This window comes from Hyposmocoma kahamanoa, unplaced genomic scaffold, assembly GCF_003589595.1.
Source record: "Hyposmocoma kahamanoa isolate Upper Pololo Valley unplaced genomic scaffold, ASM358959v1 95, whole genome shotgun sequence".
Taxonomy (NCBI): domain Eukaryota; kingdom Metazoa; phylum Arthropoda; class Insecta; order Lepidoptera; family Cosmopterigidae; genus Hyposmocoma; species Hyposmocoma kahamanoa.
Genome location: NW_020654972.1, coordinates 8,631,418 through 8,647,622, shown reverse-complemented (window position 1 = coordinate 8,647,622; position 16,205 = coordinate 8,631,418). Strand labels below are relative to the sequence as shown.

Genomic DNA, 16,205 nt, shown 5'->3' with positions numbered 1-16,205 from the left:
TTGATTGTGTGCACCATGATACACTGTTAGGAAACTTCGCCAATATGGTGTGGCGGGACGTGATCTCGACCTTCTTAAATCGTATTTGCGTGGTAGGGTACAGAGGGTCGATGTTAACGGTACGAGATCGTCAGGATCTGCAATTAGCATGAGTGTCCCTCAAGGTTCAATTCTAGGCCCATTTTTATTTTTAGTTTATATTAATGACTTACCTAGCCTTATGGAGGGTATAAAACTTGAGATAGTATTGTTTGCTGATGATACTTCCTTATTATTTAAAGTTAAAAGGCACCAATGTTCCTACGACGATGTGAACAATGCTATATCTAAAGTAGTTGATTGGTTTGCTGTTAATAACCTACTTCTTAATGAGAAAAAAACAAATTGTGTGAAATTTACATTACCCAATGTTAGAGAGACGGTTACAAACATTGTAGTTAGAAACGAAAAATTAAATCTTGTGGATACAGTTGTATTTCTAGGTATTACGTTAGATGCTAAATTGCAATGGGGTCCCCATATAAGTAAATTATCAAAAAGGCTCGGCTCTGCAGTGTACGCGATTAAAAAAAATAAGGAAACTTTCAGATGTCGAAACCGCTAGATTGGTTTACTTCAGGTACTTTCACAGTCTAATGACATACGGCATTTTGCTTAATAACCCGTTTAGCCGGTAGTATCCCGTTTAGCTCATGGAGGTAGTCTCGATCTCTGATGTTTCAAATAAAAAAAAAATATTGTAAATGTTATTTACAAAGAGCAACCCCTAGAGTTTCTTGCTCATTCTTCTCAGGGGAATCTGCCTTATGAGCGGTAGAGTTTAACCATTGTGACGATTTCAAGTGTAATAATGCTTACCTATGAAATAAAGATTATTTTGAATTTTGAATTTTTGAAATAAAATTATAATTAATTGAATGAATAATTACAACAATGTCAAATGGAGTAATTTCACAAGAATAATTAGATGTATAAAAGTAGTGTAGTTTATATGATAGTAGTATATAAAACATTGACGTTAAAAAAATTAATATGAACAAAAAAATTGTTTTAACAAAATACTAAATAAATAATCAATATTAGACAATTTCACATACGTTGCTCTGAACCCAAAGTAACTAAAGCACTTGTGATAAGGAAGTCGGAAACAACGACGGTACCACAAACACCCAGACCGCGACAATATCGAAAAGTTAGTTTTGTTTACATTGCCTCGGCCGGGGATCGAACCCGAGGCCTCAGAGATGGCGACACTCGACCACAAAGATCATCATATTTTTTTCTTTATAATACCAAGTGATGGGGCGGACAAGTCGCAGTCGCAGACTGTTGCAGTGGCACTGCCACTACGTTCGTCACCCTGAGACATATGCTGTCAATACTAATTTCACCAGCACACTCACCCTTCCAAACCGGAACGCAGTAATGCTCCCATTACTGCTTGGCGGCAGAAATAGGTTAGGTGGCATTCCCTGTACGAACTTTTCACAAGGTGCTCTACTGCTATTAAATTATATATACATATTTAATAATGAAATGCCGTGTTAAGAGACTGGATTGTTATTTTATGGTTATCTCTGTAAGTCATACGTGAGCTTTCTCACGTCATCATCACTTCATCCTTGGGTCGACTTTTAAGCCTCGTTTCTGTTAGTTCAGTAGTCCTGAGTTCACACTTGATGGTACACCACCAGACAAGCAGAAGGATTCCTTTTGTATCGTTTCTATTTCCCCATGAAAAAGTTCATTCACTCCCAACTCGGATTTACTTAAAATAATTAATTATCTAATAAAATATATAAATATATAAGAGATAGGATCCCAAACTTGATAAACTCTACGACCTTAGAGGTTGGAAAAAAAGGAAACCTCCTCGAAAAAGTACAGACAGGAAACAAAACACAAAAATTTGATTTAAAAAAAAGCAATAAGTTTTTTCCTATTTGGCTTATGTTAATCACAAACAGGAAACGAATATTTTTATTATTATTTAGAAGTTATAAAAATTTAAAAAAGACAATAAAGTTACTTACACTTTCTTACCGCGAAAAGCCATGAGAAATAAGAAGAAAAAGTATACATACACTTAAATATATACAATTAAATATATTAAAACCTTAGTTTAAAAATGTAAATAATTAATATACTGTCCTAAACAAAGGACCAATCCAAAGATTATCGATTTAAATGAAACAGAAAGAGTTTCGAAAATCGATAAGTGGATACAAAGTGACACTGTCCCTTGAACATTTTATAAACAAAAGTCTTGAAGAATATTATTTTTATAAGATACCAAGAGATGGGACAAACATATCGTGAGGTAGTGGTACGCTACAGGCCTGTCCATAACAGTTGCAGTGCCACTCAGAGCTTTAAATAGTAAAGTTGTTAGGGGCACTGCCACTGAGCCCATCACCCTGAGACATTAGCTGACAAGTTCCATGTGCCTGTAATTTCACCAGCACCATCACCCTTCCAAACCGGAACGCAGTAATGCTGACATTACTGCTGTAAGGTGGCAGTACTTCCCTGGACATACTCTTTGAAGGAAATTTGTTGCTTTTTATTTCGATTTTTGTTTTATATCGCGAAGGTAATTTAGACATAAATTAATATTCGACGAGGATAGTAACTATGCGACTGCGCGCCCGAAACGAAATGACATAACAAAACCCATATTTTTAATAATAAAGGTGACTATGCAATGTGAGCGCGAGGTGCGGGGTCGCGGTAATGCAATTACACTTACTTTATTGGATTACGATACTAGCGGCTCCAAAAACAAACATCATTTTACCGTTCGACAACACCGTTCCCTTACAACAATACTTTAAATACGTAAATTCTAACTGCATTGTTGTCATCGTCTACGTCAGCAAGGAATTCTTCGAATACTTTGTCCAGTTGAAACAGGCTGTGTCGTTTTCAATGTGACAGAGTTCTAAACATAGTTAAGTGTATTGTTGAGTTGGAACTGTGTCGCATATAAATGAGCAATGTTCGTAATTTTCGCTTGCCGCTCTCGCTCGGACGAGGCTTTAAGGTTATAATTCCGTGGTGTTGCTAGCTTTAATGACTTCCTTTGTAGTTGGAATATGAAAACCAGTTTTCATTATGTGCCATGTAGTGAACCGGTGTATCGGCGATGAGTTTCTGGAGACAGTCGTCGCAAGCGATTTTCGATACTTCTCACGTAAGTTATTGTAAGTCAAAATATCATTTTTTACTTTTTCATATAAATATATCCTTTTTTATGTATATTATAAGTTCCATATTTAAATTTAAAGAAATCTCTTGCTATGTTTACTTTCTAACATGGAACTTATAATATACATTAAAAAAAATACATGTTTAAGTTAAAAAGCAAAAAATGGTATTTTGACTTACGACAACTTATCGGTAGGGTACGGTGTCGTTTTGTAAAATATATATTTGTGTGTACAGTTTGACATAAAAAAACTGTGAATAATTTTACATCGTTACTACCCACATATCACTGTAACCTCATGGAAATAACTTTTTAATTTTCCAATTCAAATTAATATGCAAATTTTAACAGCAGTAGAGCTCTTTGTAAAAGAGTTCGTCCAGGGAAGTACTGCCACCAAGCAATAATGTGAGCATTAACTTGTCAACTTATGTCTCAGGGTGACGGGCGCAGTGGCAGTGCCCTTCAGATCTTTCCGATTTATAGCTCTGATTGGCGCTGCAACTGTTATGGACAGGCGCCCAGCTTACCATCAGGCGCACGACTCGTTCGTCCTGTTTGTTACTTGATATTATATTTTTTTTTTTTAATTTTTGGCATGACTTAAGACATCGTTTTATTTATTCAGACAATTAGATCGACGATCGTATTTGTCAATGGGCTGTGTAATAGAGATGCCACGTATTCTGGTAATGATACTATATAATCTGAAGGTCGGTGGAGGAAGTTGGTTTAAAGAACATATCTTTTTATTCCACTTGAAATCTTATAAGTCTCGTAAATTTCTCAATTCATTTATCACAGTAGAATTCAATAGTAATAAGTATGTGTGATCGTCCTGATTTATATTTGACTAATAAAAAAATTCTATTATACTGTAAAAACACAAACAAAACAAACAAAACTTTAAATTTCATTTGGTAATGAAATTCAAAGTTTTTTTTTAAAGTACGTTCAGTTGTACTCTCACTCTATACGACTTTAATTTTTTTTTTAAATTTAATTCAATAACAATATAGAGCTAAAATTCCTATGACGAAGATAGATAGCTTGTCGGTTTTATTAGTTCAATTTATTAACTAATAAAAAGTAAAATATAAGCGATTCTATATCAGGAAAAAATAACCTAAAAGTCGATAATTTATTAATATTAATAAATAGCTTACCATCAGGTGCACGACTCGTTCATCCCGTCATTATAATGACGGGACGAGCAAGTGAGATAGAGTGATAGAATAAAAAAAAATGTTAATTCTTCTATTTGGAAAAACTAGGAAATCAGCAGCAAAAACCTGGCAACCCAAAGTAAAACTGCGCAAGAGAGAGGGAAAACTGGTTTCATATCGAGTCACCGCGAGCCTCACTGCGAGCCTATGTTTTCGCTTTACCCACCCGATATTTAACAACATAATGCGTGTTTAGTGCACCCAAAACTATGTTTGTACAATATAGATCGTTCGTAATCCCCGTGTGATTGTAGTGCACCGTGTAGTGAAGTTAATCGACTTATAAAGTGTTTTTTCGTGGAAAGTTGAGCTAGCATTTTGAGGTGAGTGAACTCAACCAGTCCCGGACTTCTTTGCCGGGTCCTGTGATGATGTGTACATGTTGTGTGTGCTGAGTATGAGACAGGTTGCTATGGATACCAGTGACAATTATAAATGATAACAGTAAAATGTGACATGTTATTTGGGAAATGACAACTCTAGATATATTCTTCGAATATCAATTAGCTTTTGTAGAGCGGCATAATTTTATTAGCGCTCGACAATTTTATTGTATAAAATATAGATTTTTGTTTTTGATAAAGTTTGTGAGGTATTTTACTCTAAGAGTAGACTCAAAAGGTGTTTAACTGTATGTAGTAATAATAAATTCATAGTAAGATAAAGCCCTGAAATAAGTACATAAATAACAAATACTTTTCGTATATTGTATTAAATCACTTACTTACAATTAATTTATAATGGTATAAATAACGTGACCATACGTCCCGCTTTTAAGTTCCGTGTCCCGCTATCGCCAAATTACTATAAATGTCCCGCAAACAGGATACGTGACAATAAATTTAAAAAATGGCGTGAAAGCGAAATATATATAACACACCAGACTACACAAGAATAGTTCTTTCTTAAAATGTTTGATCATTAAACATTTTTAGTTCTTTTTTTAAGTTTTTTAATCGTTAAACATTTCGTAATTATCACAAACATGTGTTTTATTTCTAAAACGAATATAAATTTACAGGCGTCTCAGTCTGAGAGAAAAAAAATAATGATCACGTTATGTATAACGGAATTTTATACCTATTACTGAATAAGTATTTTTCAACTTATTTCATAGTGCATGATTTGTGCTATGATCTAATCGAGAAATTGTATGCTTTTCCTTGAAAATATAAGGAAAAAAATAACCAGTTGGATTCTACGTAAAGGAACTTAGAATTTATTACCATCTGAATCACAGCATTAATTGTCATAATTAACTTATTACACATTTATAAAGTAATTACTCTTCATTTGAAATTACTTTATGTTAGTAATTACTCTTAATGAAACTTACGACTTTCTTTTCATACGAGATCTTTTTCATTAGGTACACTAAACTAAAAGTTTATGGAGATCTCCAGCGATTGACAAATATATTTCTTCAACGTTTCCATACCCTTGACATTGGCATACTAAATTAGACGGGCATCACGTTCGTTTCTTCCTCAAAGCAGCAAGATGTGGAATGGGCTCTCCTATTTGTTCTTAAATGTTTTTTGCTTTATGTCATGGGTTCTTCAAAAAGCGAACATAATGTTTTTAGTATGTAGTAGCGCTTCTTGCAAAAGAATTCGTCCAGGGAATTCTGACGTCATGCAGTAATTTGAGCGTCACTGCGTTCCGGTATTGAACGGTAAGGGTCGTGGTGAAATTACAGGCACAAGGGACTTGTCAAGTTATGTCACAGGGTGACGGGCGCAGTGGCAGTGCCTCTCAGATCTTTGCGTTTTAAAGCTATGAGTGGCAATACAACTGCTATGGACAGGCGTGTCGCTTACCGCCAGGCCCACGACTTGTTGGTCCCGTCAGTTATTAACATTAATAACTTTTTTATAAAAAAAACCGACCTCGGAAGGTCGTAGAATATATCTATTTGCTAAGTTTTATTGAGATCGGTTACCTACAAGTGCTCGGAACTGGATTCATCCCCTAGTTTGCCATTCATAGGAATATTTTCTTCAACTTTAAATGGGATCAAACTAAATTACCTTATTTCCAACAAAAAAATAAGCAATTCATAGATTCTTTGGTGTTGCCATAATCCAGGCGGCGATAACCACCTCCAATTGAGTGGCTCTTCTACTCTTTGACCTCCTAATTTATATAAAAATAAAAAATCCAAAGTGGCTGGTTTATATAAAAATAAAAAATCAGAAGTGGATGGTAATGTCATTGGATTTACATAGTATGCTCAATTTCAAGTTGATCTGCCAATTGGAAAAATAAACATACATTTTATGGCTGAGGTTCCCACACTAATTGAAAAAAGAGCTGATGCTCTTTTAACCCTTGATTATTGCCATGCAACTTACCTTTACGCGGTATAAAATAATGCTTCGGTCGAATGGAATGCTCTCCCGCCAACAGTAGCTTCCTAATTCACGCCAAATATGATATTTTAGTGACAAATATGACGTCAAAGGGTATAGACACGTCACTGCACTCATAGTGCGTGACCCCGTGTGAGTAGTTAAGTAACCTTTTTCGTCCGAGGCGAGTAAGTCTATTAAGCGTGAAACACATAGAGAGCGGATGCGGGTTGGGCGCGTGTCGGGTCGGTACAGCGGCGGGTCTCATTCCGTGTATTTATAGAAAGGACAAAGCACTAAACGCGGGCGCGTGCCGTCTCGCGCCCGCGGTCGGTGTGTTGTCGTCCATATAAATACACGGAATTAGACCCGCCGTGGTCCCGACCCGACACGCGCCCGACCCGCTCCCGCTCTCTGTGTGTTTCACGCTTTATTGTTATTAGTTGTGTTTGACCACTTTAGGGTCTATTGTCAGATTTGTGATACCAGTGATTCTGATTACTTTGTAAGAATTAATGTTATATTGACTTTGATTTAATGACGCTTCAAAACGTAACATTAGAGAAGATTTTTAGTTCCATTTTTTTATAACTTCTTGAATCTTTTATTTAATGTGGGGAGGCCACACGACATACCATTCCTGTCGTTATCATCTGGCGCAGCCTGAACAACAATCGACGAATACCTTACGCCGATTGGCAAATTCTCACGATAGCCAGCATTATAATGTATGCCATCGACACGACAAGAAAAAAAAGCTGAACAGTTCTGATTAAACATTCCTAAGAACCATTTTGATTAAATTAGCTCTCGAATAAAAGTACCGCTTTGAGATTAGTCCATCCGTTTGGGAATTACGATGCCAAAGATAGATAGGCACACAGCTTACCTCGTATCTACTACCAGACAATCAGCTAGGAAATATGTCTACTACAAGGCGGTTTATTCGGGCCACTAGCCCAGCTGTTTGAACGGTAGTGTAGCGCAGCTTGTTGAATCGATAATTAAAACGTTACGACGTTTCATTAAAGGCGTCCGAATGGTAGACTTGCATGTTCATTTAGCGACAAGATATTAAATGTATACCAAGTAAAAAAAATACAAGCTTTATTTTTCAACTTCTCTAGGTCTTAGATCTCTAGGTCCTTGTAGTTCGCCTTAGGCGAAAACTATTTTGATATATGCGGATTAAAAGTTCAGTTTGCATATTATAACGCACTAATGACGGTTATTCCTACCAGGGTGGAAACGCAGCGAGCCTTTTCCGCTGCTGGTACCTATGGGTTTTACCTAAAGAACGACTGTTGCAATTGTCTGCCATCTTCTTATATAAGAACCAAAAAGCCGTAAGACTAACTTAATAATCTTTATTTCATAGGTAATCAAATTACATTTATTGTAATCGTGATACTGTACTGCTCGTTAGCAAAGCAGACTCCCTTGAGAAGAATGAGCAAGAAGCTCCACTCTTTGTAAATAAACGTTTCATTAATTATTTTATTTTTTACGATACAGAAACTAGTAAACCATATAAATATCAACCCTGATAGGGCGTTACAATCCAAATAATTATCATAAGAATTTTATATATATTTTCGTTTTCATGATATCAAGTGGTATCATAGCCTGATACTCATAACGGCTGCAATGCCAGGAGTTTAGATCGCTAAAATCTGAGGGACACTTCCACTGCACCCATCTGTTTGAGACATAAAGTCCCATGAGCATACAGATTCACCAGTATCTTTACTATTCAAAAGTAAATGTGTTAATGCTCGTGGACATACTTTTATTAGCACAATACAACAACAGAAAACCACACAAAAAGCAATTTACATACAAAGAATTACAATTAAAATTCAAGTAAACACAAAACAGATACTCTGGTATGGTCTGTGTTGTAGCGTCATGCCAACACGGGACTTAACTTAGCATGTGCTGCAATAACATACCACACCGCTGGTTTTCAGTAAGCCCTTAGAGCTCGACGCCAGCAATAAACGCAAAATAAAAAATATATAATACTACTACATATTACATTGACTATTAATATATATTATAATTAATACTTAAATAAACACATATAAAAGTAGGATAAGACAAATAATGATAATATCAAAATTCCTACATACTAAAACCCAAATATAATGTGATTATGGGGTTATACTCCGTCATTACTTACTTACGTCATTATTGCTTGTCGGCAGTACTTCCCAGGACGAACTCCTTCACAAGGAGCTCTAATGCTGATAAAACTCTATTCGTGTCTGACTACAACTCTATTCGTTTACTGAATAGTCAAGCTGCGTCCTCACAGATCATAGGACAACGTACTTTACAAGAATAGGTGTTAATTAGAGCCTTTATAGTGTATATCTAAGTATGTAGCGTGGTCAGCGGAGGGGGTGCGTAGAAAATTGAGGCGCAGACTTCATGGACAAGGCGTATAATATACAAAAAGGCAAAAACAAATAGTTCACACGGCTATGGACCCAACAATGTGTTTCACTGACGTGAAGGCACAAGGTTCGGTGCCGAAGCTAAGATAGCAGTAAGTAAGGACCGAAACGTCTCAATAGCTTGAGAGCCTTTTCGTACCATATAAATACTATTTGTTGGTAAGTCAATTGCAAAAAAAAAGCATTCATTAATTTATTTTATTTCATTGGCAATACAAAACATATGAGTTGACTTATAGTATTGAAGTTAACAAAACGATAGAGCGTTTCAGGGTACAACTAATGCCATCTAGCAGTGGTGAGATGGAACTAATAGCGTGTTGAAGTCATAATTGTTACAAGTATTAATTATGCTTAAATTTTATTCCATTTTGGACTTTTATTACTAATTAATGGAACTCGTTACAAATTTTTATTGTTAAAATTTTTTTATGCCGCAGAACAATGGAAGGTCATTTTAAGGAGAGGAATATAAAGTTTCGAATAATTTAAATCGTGTTTTAAAACCTGTGTTAAAGGAAAATGACCGAATCTTCCCCATTCTTTAGAGGCGATCTAAATCGAAATGAAACTATTTTTCCGGATTTAAATCGCGTATATTTGTTTTTTCAAAAAAATCGACTTTTCGGGCCCTTTACAGGTCCCATGGTCACGGTTGACTGAGGTGGTACAGTCTTCAACCAGTTATGTCTAATATTGATGCAAACCGCCCTATTTTATCACTTTAGTTCAATAGTTATTAATTAAATACCTTATTTTTAATTTTACAAAGAAAACATTTCAATTTACGCTAAATTAAGTTTTACAAATTATTTTATTGAATGAATAAATTAAAAATTAAATTACATCAGCTATATGTCCTTTGATGTGGGTACAAATACTTCGTTTTACCCGCGTCAAAGAACATATAGCTGATGTCAAACACCATCTGCAAACAACGTCTGCAGTACTAATTAATATGTTTTAATTTTTACAAAATACAAAAATGTATGTACTAGTTACCGATCGTGAGGTCCGCTGTTAGTTCCGTAGTCGTGTCTCAGTTGGGAGAGAAATTAGCCCCGGTCTGGCAAAGATGCAGGTTCGAATCCAGTCAGATGGAAGGAAAATATTCTGTGTTTGTTTTTAATAAAATCAATATTAACACCAAACTAGTGGAGTACTTTCACAAAACAACTTGAATATCATGGTAATAAAAATATGATACCTATTCAATGGTAACCTATCACAAACTCGAATTTTTTTTCCGTAATAACGTTTGTTCAAATTCTCATTACACCGAAAACCGAATTATAACGAAACCGTTGTTCTTTCAGATAATGTTGGATGTTTATCGCAAAGACACTATTAGATTCGGTTAGGTTAGGTTAAGTTAGATTTAAAAGAAAAAACATTTTCCTCTCAAAATTACTTTCGAGGCTATGAAAATTCGAGCAAACGTTGTTTCTGGAAAATGTCATTTCGGTCTACCGACAGGAAACCCTTTACTATTGATAGGTAATTCAATAAAACAAATATTGTAAAAACGATTTTTCAATGTATTTTTTATGATATTAAGTAACGGGACGAATAAGTCATGCGCCTGGTGGTAAGCGACACGCTTGTCCATAGCAGTTGCAGTGCCTCGCAAAGATCTGAATTTGAGACACAAGTTGCCAAGTCCCACGTGCCTGTACCTATAATTTCACCCTTACCCTTCAAAACCGAAATACAGTAATACGCTTGGCGGCAGAAATAGGTAAGGTGGCAGTGCTTCCCAGGACGAACTTTCTCACAAGGAGCTGTACTACTATTAAATTATATAATAATGTATGGTTGCCAGGTTTTTGGCCACTATGTCCCAGAGCGCAGCTCTCAATAGATAGATAGATAGATAAAACGTTTATTTGTTACTACATTCACATGTACATAACAGCAAAAAAATAAAAAATAAAAACACAAAAACACACAAAAAATAAACAAAAATAGCAGAGTCGCAGCACTGCTAGACACCCAGTTATGTACGTGTGCTGCAACAGTGCAAAAAGGTCATAGCTCAGCGTCGGTGTTTACTCAAGAGCAAACCGCTGATTTTCAGCTATAACCTAGAGGTAATCGCGGATACGATAATCAGCTCGCTGACGTCATTTTTCCATTTAGTTATATTTGAACATATAATAATAATTAGAATAGAAACCAAATAAATAGGAAGATAATATAAATATAATGTTTAAAAAATAAATTAAAAATATTATATCAATGACATTATCTACGTCTGAAAATTCCTTTATTCACATTTAAATTAGTTTGTTATTTTAACTGTACTTAATAATGAGTGTATCCTTAAGTTTTAACTCTATGTATTCACATGTCATGTAGTTTTTATTCACCTGAGGATGTACATAAAAATATGCAGACGCAAGAAACTGGATGACCTTGTAAACGTGCGGTTAGTACGGACTTACATGAGTTTGACTCATCATTCGATTGTCGTCTCATTCATAGTAAATACTTGTAGCTATAAAGGTATGTACAAACACGTGTTTTAGTTATATTGTGAACTCCAGGAAATACTGCAACAACAAGTTAACAACAACAAGTTAATATAAATAACCTATTATTCTTCCTGAGGTGAAGTTATCTCAGCTACCCAAAAAGGGTCTAGGTTTCGAACACCAAAAGACATCAATTACGTACTCTAGGTTTCGTTAGGCTCTGGTCGGTGTAATCAGTTACTAATTATAAATGGCAGCTACTTCCACTAAACCATCAGTTACTTCCGCTAAAGAATACGCTTGGCCACCCAAAGGTAAATCATGCCAACCTTCTAGCCGCAATGTCCCAGGTAGAGACCTTGGTTAAAACTTTCTACTTTTAACAGGTCTTAATAGCTATTTCTTATATTTAACGCGCAATATTTTTTTATAGTACCAAGTGACGGGACGAACAAGTCGTGCGCCTGGTGGTAAGCGACACGCCTATCCATAGCAGTTACAGTGCCACTCAGAGACATAAGGACAAGTTTCAATTGCCTGTAATTTAATTGCGCTGTTATATGCGGTGCGTGACAAAGATATCATGCCTTTTTATCATTTATTAAACATGCTGCGCTTTTATGATTGTCTTTAGAATTGGTACTCTTGAAAAAGCTACATGTGATCGTACATCAAAATTACTTTTTTCACACCAAAACTTGATTCACTTCACTCCATCCAACGCATAGCTGTTCGTATCGTCGATGACCCCAAGTTCACAGACGGTTTGGAGTATCTGAGTCTACGGAGAGACGTTAGCTTTCTGTGTGTTCTAACGTCTTTATAATGGGGGTGCTCAGAGGAATTCTTCGAATTGGTACCGCCGTCTCGTTTCCACCATCGCATCTCTTGCCAAAGGAGTAGAGCCCATCAACACATCTTAGATGCTTGGCATTGTAAGACCCTGCGGGTATTACATTCGTTCTTTCCTCGAACCCGCAAGATGTAGAATGATCTTCCTCCTGAAGTATTTCCTTTGTGGTATAACATGGGGTTCTTCAAGAAGTTTGTCAACAACAGGTCTCTCAATGGCTGGCAAAGCATAGGCAGTTCATCTGATGTTGCATGTGTACATGGGCGACGATGACCACCTACCATCAAGTAGCTCGTCTGCTCGTTTGTCTCCTAGATTACATAAAAAAGTCTTAAAAATAATACGCATTACTTATATAAAACAAATTATGTGTATGTGAAATTTTATTAATTTCCTATTTAACCACAACGTGACGTATCGCTTGATACCAGGCGAACGACACGTACGTCCCGTCACGTGGTGACTAACTTTTATTATTAAATAGTGTAATAAATAAAGTTAATAACCTTTTTTTTAACCGACCTATATTGAAACCGATTGCCGGAAAGTGCGCGAAACCGGATTCATCCCCTAGTTTGGCACCATTAGAGGCGGATATTTTCTTCTTTTCTTTCTTCTTTTAATTAAATGGGACCAATTCTGAGGTACCACCCTATTTCCAACAAAAAAAATCGTCTAATCTCAGTACAGTATTAAAAAACCTTCCCCAAACTTTGTGGAATTACATCTATTTGAAATCGGTAAGTGCGCAAAACCGGATTCACTCTCTTTTGTCACCCTTATATGTGGAATATTTTCTTCAAATTTAATTGGGACCACTGAAGAGGTACCCGCTTTCCAAGAAAAAAAAGGATTACCAGAATCGGTTTACAAAGTTATCGCGTAACATACATAAAAAATACAGTCTAATTGAGAACCTCCTCCTTTTTTGAAGTGTGTTAAAAAAAACTAAGGGACATGTGTACATTTATTTGAAGCAGAATTATGAAGGAATGTTATCCATCAATTACTTCTTTTGATTCTTCTTCTATATTAATTATAACGACTTCTGCCCCCGTAGCATGGCTACGCATAATACTCGCGACCCGCGCGATAAAATTGAAATAAGCGCGCGCTATTGGCTATCTAAATTAGATCTGATTGAGACAGCCAATAGCGCGTGCTTATTCCAATTTTATCGTGCGCGTCGCGACTATCGTGCGTAGCTATGCTACGGGGGTTATAACCATAATGGCGGTTTCGTAGCAAGTAGATAAAGATATTCACTTTCTGGAAAGTAATGTGGTATCACGATATATATCAGGAAATCTCAAGAAGAAATTCCGAGATCACCCCGAAAAAGTCGGAGAAAAAACATAGACATCGGTCACAGGGATATTCGTGTAAGCTCGGTATCAAAAATTATAAGTTCAATTTCGCTCACCCACAGACTCCTCTCGCTTTTTTGATATTGCCGCAGGGATCATTCCAATATTCTGGGACCATTTTACTTTTCGTAAAAGTTGCCAAGGCGCCTTCGCTCTTTAAATGTCTTCGCTTTCTTTTTCGCTCCAACATGAGTCGTCTATTGTTTTATAAACCCCAATTTTGTGACATACCCATTTTGTTCCTGATTCCTTTAGTGTGAACTAATATAAAAGCGAAAGTAGAATTATTTCTCTGAATTTTTGTATATTTGTCACACCGGCGTGCTATTTTCGCATTTGTATGTTAGTTCAAACTATCTTCTTAACGTATTGATGGCATACACTATATGCTTGCCATGGTGGTGAAAGGGTTGCCGATAGGCGTAAGGTACTCGCCGATAAACAATGTTTTGTCTCCACGCCGTTATCACGTCGCCGCCGCCGGTTGAAAAATCATTACATGATTTTTAGCTAATTTCTACAGCGGCAGCACATCTGACAGATTTTGTTCAGTAACACTGGGGGAGATATTTGAACAAAAATAAATAGCTTTTTGTGCTATTGACTGTACAAAAATTATGTAATTTAGATGTCTTTTAAAATTGATAATGTATCATTATTTATGTATATATTATTATAGATATACATTATATATTATTTATACACGTATGTCTTCTAATAATTATAATTTAAAAGTATTAACAATTAGCAGTTTTAGTAGCACTAGAGCAGCTTGTGAAAGAGTTCATCCTGGGAAGTACCTTACCTATTTCCAAAGCCAAGGAGTAATGTCAACATTACAGCGTTCCGGTTTTGAAGGGTACGGTTGTTTGTGAAATTACTTGGGACTTTTCAACTTATGTCTTATGGGCGCAGAGGCAGTGCACCTAAGATCTTTGCGATTTAAAGCTCGTGTGTCGCACTGCAACTGTTATGGACAGGCGTGTCGTTTACAATCAGGCGCACGACTTGTTCGTGTCATCCCTTAGCATCATAAAAAACAATTAGTGATAGTGACTAATTATAAAATCATTAGCTATGTACGTATTTGTCACAGAGTATGAAACAATAGTTAGTTTCAAAAAATCAGACATATTAATGAATGAATGAAATATTCTTTATTCCACGTTAAAAATTACAATGACAACAACACAGAACAGTAATGTAAATATCAGAGAGTAAGCTTTTTTTATAATACCAACAAGTCGTGCGCCTGGTAGCAAGCCACAGGCCTGCCCATAACAGTTGCTGCCCATAAGTGTTACTCAGAGCTTTAAATCATAAAGATCTGGGGGCAGTTGACAAGTGCCATGTGCCTGTAATTTCACCAGCACCGTTATTCCTTACAACTGGTACATAGTAATGTGACCATTACTGTTTGGCGGTAGAAATACGTAAGGTAATGTACAACAGGCGGCCTTATTGCTAAGTAGAAATATCTTCCAGGGAAGAAATTTAAGAGCTGGGATGGAGGGTGCAACCAAAGAATATCTTGTAATGAAAGTGTTATGTTATAAATTTATATTATACTTCATGACTATATTATTTAGAGGTATGCTAAAAAGGTTGAATTATGACGAGAACGTTCATATGAGTCACTGGTCACATATTCAGAACGGTTAATCTAAATAAAAAGACTATTGAAATCATTCTTTTTTCAAATTAAACGTTCTAGTATTTGTGGCCAGTGGCTCAATAAATGACAATTATGACAAAAAATGAACGTTGTTGTCATAATTCAACCTTTTTAATCTTCCTCTAAATACGTCTACGAATGTACATACGCTTTTTAATATATTTTAACTGTTTTTCGAAAACCATTTTTTTCCGTAGAAGAAACACGTTCGCGCAGTTGGACTGATACATTTATTTTTCAATCTGAGATAAAAACACGATTTGCATATCTTTAGATGCGTGAAAACAGATTCAGAGACTTGGAAAGCTCGTAAAAGCTCTAACACGTTTTCAATACGTCTCTACAAAGCTGATCAAGCCGTACAGTAACGCTCACGTCAATTCTACCCCGCTTTCGTTTATTGCCTGCGTTTACGGCCCATAAAATATTGACTACGAATTTCTGTATCCTCTGCCGCGAACCGGTGCTGATTATACGCGGGAACCGGGTCAGAAATTATTATATTACTAATATTTACCCAAGCTAGCGAACCAACAAAATTTGAAACTTTCTTACCTTGTTTTTAGAAATTGTCGACTAATTTAGAAGAGTA

General features: G+C 35.9%; 1 protein-coding gene across 5 annotated transcripts in view; it reads left to right on the top strand.

The window, feature by feature from the left end:
* LOC113238278 (MAGUK p55 subfamily member 5) overlaps window positions 1-16,205 on the top strand; it is a 197,199-nt gene that overhangs the window by 3,417 nt on the left and 177,577 nt on the right. The window contains exon 1 of one of the 5 annotated variants that reach the window (XM_026475108.1): window positions 4,564-4,757. The exons of the other annotated variants lie outside the window; for them this stretch is intronic. The gene's annotated coding sequence lies outside the window, so the exon portion shown is untranslated. Of the gene's footprint in view, window positions 1-4,563; window positions 4,758-16,205 lie in introns of those variants that run through there. 5 annotated transcript variants of the gene reach the window in all.